Raw genomic sequence first — 7,455 nt, 5'->3', positions numbered from 1 at the left:
TAATCCAAGGAGGGAGGAGACAAAGTGGGTGAGATGCTTGGTGGAGGAGTGACTGCTGAGATGATAGGGTGGAAGGTGAGAGATACAGAGCTGGAGGTGGGAGGAGATTCTCAGAGAAGAAAAGAGGGGTAAAAGGAGCACATGTAGGAAGGAGAGCAGAAGTCTGGCAACAAGCTGGAGGCTGCAGCTGTGAAAGGCGCACAGGAAGCAATCTACAGGACTCCAAGAAGATCAAAGGTAGAACAACAGCCTTTACAGCATAAGAGGATAGGTCAGAAAATATCCAGATTATTGCAAATTTCAGGAATATTTTTTAATTCTTAACTTTTCCTTGTCACTTGATTTTCTGTCTAACTTTAGAGAAGAAGAAATTAAGAATCAGTTAAGGGGTTTATGCCATGGAGTGTCCCTTGAGTTAGTACATGTGGAGTTTTATAGCACCTGTCACAATGACTCACCTCCAGGTTCCTGATAATCCTCTGAGACAGCTATTATCTTAAATACAACTTGGCAGACAGGCTGATAACTGTTGTTATTTGCTGTAACTTTCTGGAAGGAGGTCCTCTATAGGCTGTTCAAATAAAAAATAATGCTATGCTTAATTATTAATAATTTAATAATTTTAGAAAAACATCAGCCCTTGCTATGATAAAAGAATTTAGCAAAGATCCAAAAAGACAGGCAGAGGAGGCAACAGCCCTGCCACTTGGCTCAGATGTTTATTTAGACAACCAAGTTCTGAAGCAAAGCCTGTGGAAATATTATAGAGTCCTATGCATTTGAACAGCTGTACTCACAGCTGGCATCCCTCATCCTGACCTGTCTCTGTGCTTGGTGTAAATAAACATAATAACCCCAAATCTGAAGAATTATCTCTAATATGACATGTATTATCCTGCTTCCAGTACTTTGTGGGGATTAAATGGGATTAGGCTGTGTTTGCAAAGAGTTACTGCAGTCAATGAAATTTGTTCTGGATTGGCAACAGGACCTGATCCACTGCCTCCAAATTCAGGAGTATTGCAGAGGCTGAAGGGGCCAGAGGCAAAGGCTGGTCCCGAAAGGATTTCTTAGAACTGGTCTTCCTTGTGTAGCATAAGTGTTGAGAGGGAATTATCTTGAGCTAGAGGTTTCATAATTCCTTATCACTTGAGACAGCTTACATACAAGGGAGTTTAAAAGGTCTGTGCAACTTTTTGTTTGTGGCTGATACAAGATCAGCTGGATGGTGGGGCACTGGGCAGCAGGGTTGCTTAGGGTCACTGCAGCAACTCTAATTTTCTGTGAATCAGGAGGTAAGTTTGCAGGCTCTTCTGCAGCTCTGCAGTTCCTTGTGGCAAAAGTTGTGAGAGCAGCTCTCCCTCCATACAGGTATGTGACCCTGCTCCTGGGCTAGAGGCAGATTCTGAGCACGCAGCTGGATATTGTATAAACTTCTTGTAAGTGTAATGTTGCATCCTAAAACTTGCAAAGTGCTCCTAACTGTTGGTTATTGAAAGCAAAGAGAGATGTTATTCAGCCTCTATTTCCTGACTCTTTATAAATCCAAGAAAAGTCAATTCACTAAAATTTATAAAGACTATATATACTGGTAATCAAATTATTTCGCTTGCATATCTTGATAATATTGCGTTTATTGCTAATATTTCATTTCAGAAAGAAATATAATGAAACTTTAACCACAAAAAATGTATTAATAATTTGCCTGATAATCATTATCTTGTATATGAAAGTCTATTATATAAGAAACTAAATACATATGTTATAAAAAAATATGAGCAGAGATATCAAGTTTGGGGCTGTATACATTTAATAATGTGATAGAAAAGAATATATGAAAGATTATTAATTATTACATGTAATAATTATTAAAGCTAATTATTAATTATTATATGTAATAATTATTAATTATGGGAATGCTATCATTATTACTTAGAGGGGAAAAGCATATATATGCCTTTCTGTGTAGTTTTAAAACTATAATTTATGTGCATATATAAAATATATAATAATACATAATAAATATGCTGAAGCAATATGAGTTAATTTATATATGGAAGTACTGAGATCAACCCAATAAATGTAGCATAATCATGTGCTATTTTACTGATTTATTTTCTTGACAATTGACACAATAGCTATAATTACCCAGCGATTTTTTTAACTTGGCAGAAATATCCTACTCATTAAAAATATGTAGTCTGTAGTTGCTTAGTTTGTTTGGGTTTTTTTTTCTGTCCTCAAGTGAGACTTCAAAAGCATGTATATAATTGGCACAACCAGGAAAATGATCAGAAATGTAAGGGGTTTGGATTAAATTACTGTATTTTGCAACTACTTTTTTTTCCTGTAACTGATAGTTACATGCATATTTCTGTAACATGTTTTCATCTGGAAGAACAGTGCCACATCTTGGAACTGAAAATTACATGATCTGAGAAGTTCAGGGTATCTGTTAACCCCCTCATTAATTTACTGCTAGTGCACAGAAATTACTGCTAGTAATTTCTCTACTGCTCTGCTCTTCATAGTGTTAATATTTCTCAATACACCATGATATTACACAATTTTTCATAATCTCTTTAGATCTTCAGCTGCTGCCAAGGGATCTCCTGTGGCAAGGATAATTTTATTTTTCAGTGTTGGTGTTTTGTTTTTTTGTCTGTGTGCGTGAATTACATATGATTCTTTTATTGAGGTAATTCAATATCTTCTCAAGAAAAATATGAAGAAAAGTGCAAAAAAATCCTTTTTTGTATCACAAAAAGTTTTTCTCAATTCCAGCCACTGATTCTGATTCCCTAAGTGGAGTTGGCAGCTTCCCCAGGGGTAGCTTCAGTAAAACTTTCTTCTCCTGCTGGTCTGATGAGGAGCAGGGCTTTCCCCAGCAGTAGGCTGATGGTTTGGCTTTAGTGTTTGAGGCTGGATGTGTTTGAGTTTTGGTGTTTGAGGCCCAGGGAAGAGCTTCTGTGTCTGAAACATGTGAAATGAAAGATCAGGGTGTCAGTCATTTGACAGGTCTCCAGTACTGGAGAAGTCACCAAGAAGTTGACCTTAAACTTAGAGATTGACAGCTGGAAAAAAATCTCCTGTACATATGTTGTTCCTAATTATTACAGAGACAAAATTACAGTGTAGCTGGTAGGCAAAAATTAACATAAGGACTACCCAGTCGTTCTTCAAAACCACGGATACTGTCTGGTCTGATTCACTATGTTGAGTATTTCTCAACAGGTATTGCACTAGTGAAAGATTTCAGAATTACTCCATTATTCTCTAAGGAGAAGAGTTTTGCAAGAAGTGGAATATATCCAAGTAGGGACAAGACTTATTAAATTTCTCCTGACTTTCAGAAGATGTTTGCTTTAAAATTTTTGTCTCCTGCCATTGGAACCTCCTCTCTGTGCCATCCCCATGATGTCTAAGACAATTTTTTTTCTCAGTACCATCAACTTATTACATTTCAGGGCCTCGCCCACTTCAAATGTCATAGGCCCAGGGGAGTAACAAAGATTGGGAGGAAGAATCTGCTATTGCAGGACACCCAAGATAAGAAAAAATTAAGAAAGCCAGCCTGACAATAATAGAACTGTAAATTCTACAACTGATGAGCACCAAGTCATCCAAGATAAGAAGCCAGCTCAGCATAATTCAGAAATAATAAAATACTAAACACTGAATATATTAGATAAGCAGAACATATAAAAATTAACAGCATATAAAGAGTCCTTATCATTTTTACTTAGGATTATAGTGGATTTACTTTATGGATTCACCACAAAATACCCATCTTCGTGCAAATATGAGATAATAAAGCCCTTGGCTCTGTGTGTGATTGGCTCACTGCACATTGGGTGATGAATTATTGTTTTGGGGGCGACACTTAGATTTCACTAGCATTAATAGACCAACCCAACCCTTTCAGTAAGAGATTTTGATAGCCCTTTACTGTTCCAGACTCACAAGAAGTCTATGTTATAATATTATGAGTTTCTCTATTGGATTCTGTTTTGCTAAGTTCCTTCCTATCTGTATTCTGAGTTACTCTCATATGAGCCCACAGGAATGAAAGGATCCCCTGATGCTTTTGGGATTTCTTCACCTAATCCCCCTGCTAGAATCACTTGAAAACAAATTTTAAAAGTGATTTTGAGGACTGAGAAAAGCAGCAGCTTATGCATGCCACAATCAGTGAAGAAGAACCCAAAAGCAATATATCTAGGGGAAAAGCCTGAAGCAATTGCTGGGTTTTCTATCACCCATTTTCCCCTTAAAGGGCTTCATTACAGTTTGACAGAGGAACTCATCAGTGGCAGGAGCCAAATATATCACACTGTTTCCACTGTACTGCTGCCAAGTTGGCTTGACCCACTGGTATTTTAGGATGTTTTTCCATATCGTCAGGACACATTGGGAACCACAAGGGACAGCACCTTAGGACCTAACACTTAACAGAGCTGGGAAAGCTACGGCTGGGAGTCTCTGGTGGGTAATGAAGGAGCTACACAGCAGTTTGATAAGAGTCTTCCAAACTCTTGTGAGGAGAAATAAGGTATTAATGCATGTTGGGGAGGATTTTTTTTCAGGAGGTTGAATAATGCTTGATATGAGTGGTTGGAGTATGAGTCAGGGCATGCACTGGCAATCCTTGAAGGCCAAGACACCTGCAGTAAAATCTGTGATGTGAGCCGAGCAAAAAAATTGTAATACCATGTCTGCAATCTTTGTCCAAACTTTCCATTAATGCCAGCTGGTAAATGTTTTGAACTTTTCTTCTTGAATTTTCTATCTTTTTCATAATCTGTATGTATTTACCAGAAACTTGGGCAACTGTTTTGGTACCATCAGTATGGTGCACTGATATGGAGAGGAGATGAAAGACCTTTTTGGGGACTTTGATTGGAATTGTTCTAACATTATCATTCTAATCATTAGATGCCTAACACAAGTGTGTTATTTAGAGGCTTTGCAGTTAAAGGGGAAACATCAGTACCTCTAAAAGATATGCACTCGCTGGAACTGTTCAAAAATAAGTAGCTGTAGCACTTTGTGATATGGTTTAGTGAACATGGTAGTACTTGGTCAAAGGTTGGAGATCTTTTCCAACCCTAATGATTTCATGATTCTATGATTCTATATAGTCTTGTCTAAGAAAAGGTTTCAAGTACTTGAGATATGTTCACTGATCTCTAGTGAGAGGAAAAGAAATAAATTTATCTCTAGACGCCTGCTTTTAGCTGGATAAGTTTATGAGTAACAAATATTTGTAACTAACTTAAACAAGGAAAAACATAGCATGAAACTATGCCTTTCTTTTATTTTAGAGCTGTATAGATAAGATAGTAAAAGGAAAATTGATATAACTAAGATATCTTTGTTCTTTCTTCTTTTATGTGAGGCGACCTGACTTAGAAAACTCTGTTCTATCCTGTGGCTTTTGGAAAACCAGGTCATACAAAATAGCAGTCACTGTGAGAACAGATGAGACAGAAATAGTGAATATGGAATTTGGGAATGATATTAGTTCTGTATTATTATTTCATAATTTGTGTGTTATATATTCATGTTCTTCATGTGCAATACCTGAAGATAGGCCATGCTCACTCTGGGATGGCTCTTGTGAAGTGGAAGTGCAGTGAATTGTTGAAGCTGGTCTGAGTGGATAGCTCATGTGCTGCTTCTTGTGTGCTATGTGATACCCAGAAGGCTTTAATTTCCTTAGGAAATCAAATAACCTTTCATGACTACACAATATCTCTCCCTATAAAGTAATACCTCATAGTGTCTCCAGTACACAGAGAGAAGTCTCACCCAGCTGTGGCGTATTGCATATTTTCCTTTTTCTTCCCCAGATGATTCATTTCCATCACTCTCCTTCTCAGTAGAACTAAGGGTGAACAAGAGTGTGTTGAATCAGAAAGAGCTTATTTGGGGACAAAAGCCATGGGTTCTTTTTTTTTTTTGTGTGTGTGTATGTGTGTATATGCTTTGTTTTCTTTTGAGGGGGGAAGGTTTAATGATTTAATCTTTCACTGCTGAGCAAGGTACAACCCTTCCTGTGGGACATTTCCACTTCCTGTGAAGAAACCAGAGAGCCACTGAGTGGTGACAATAGGATTTTTAGTAGAGACAATAGAAGCCACGTAAAATGATGCTAATAGAATAACCTGGATACACAATAAATTTGTGTGTTAATTTACCATGGAAAGTGGGTTAATATAATTTGTCTCAAAAGCAGGGAGAGTACCCAAAAACTTACAGATAATCATGTTTTAGATACTGAGAATATTAGTCTAATCTTTTGCCCCAGGGGTTGGCATTTTACCTAACAACTATAAAGTAGATTTTGTTGAGTGTTTTTTAACAGTTTATGTCCTTAAAAAGTTCAGGGGGTGGAAAAGTAGAGACAGAACTTTCCTGGGGATTTCTAATTTGCTTCCCAACATCTTCTAAGATATGTTAACATTTCCACATCTGAAAAAGAATTAATTTTAATACTAGTTTTTATAAGCTTCATGATAGGCAGTTGAAGAAAAATTTTGAGTGTTATAACTGGGAAACACAGGAATATAAACTCATGCTGTGCTATACTGTACAACAAAGAATGCCTACAGGAATGTGGGAATGTTTATGTAATCATCCTGAAAATTCAAATTGTATGTACCATAAAGGTATGTCTGATAGAATGGATCTTAATATTAAAAATATTAAAAAAAAAGAAAGAAAAGGGAGACATAACCTCTTTAGGAATCTGAAGGCGGATAGGAAAGCCCCCCAAAGAACGCGTTTTCCAACGGGTCCACTATGAGATACGTATAAAAGCCATGAATAGCACTCATCTCTTCAGCATTTTCTTGTCAGTAGTACGTTTACTCCAGAAAATGTATGTGGACTTCATTTGGAAATAACAACAGCACTTCCCATTTTCTGCTTCCTGCAGTTTTCTCTGTCTTCATGAGGCATGTGAGTGTCATTCACTCTGCTTCTCCCTTTTGACAACTTTTCCTTGTGGGACAGTTTGTCTGTTGCTGCACCACTGGGGATTCTGATGAAGTACACAACTATTTGTTTTTGTGTCCCCCTTCTGTTGCTGTATGTCTCTACTCTCTTCTGCAACCTCTGAACTCTGATATGAAGTCAGAGGACACAGGACCATTAAGTACTTATGGTTTGTTTTAGTTTGTTTTTAAGAAACAGAAATTACTGACATCCAGAAGTTTACAGCTTCTCTCAGATTCCTGTCCTTTTAACTTGTTTCTGCAGTTGAGCCAGGCAGTCCTCATTTCACTGCCAAGCACTGCTGCTGGGAGAGATTTTGCTTATGCAGGATGATCGTAGGATATCGTAAATCATAACATTAGGTGGTACAGCTCAGCATGCGTATATTGAAAACTGAACATCATTATGTTGAAAGTAGCAGATTCCAACAAAAAAACCCAGATGTTTTCCTCATTA

Source organism: Geospiza fortis, unplaced genomic scaffold (assembly GCF_000277835.1).
Source record: "Geospiza fortis unplaced genomic scaffold, GeoFor_1.0 scaffold857, whole genome shotgun sequence".
NCBI lineage: Eukaryota > Metazoa > Chordata > Aves > Passeriformes > Thraupidae > Geospiza > Geospiza fortis.
The sequence above is the reverse complement of the archived record's forward strand: the minus strand, read 5'-3'. Positions refer to the sequence as shown.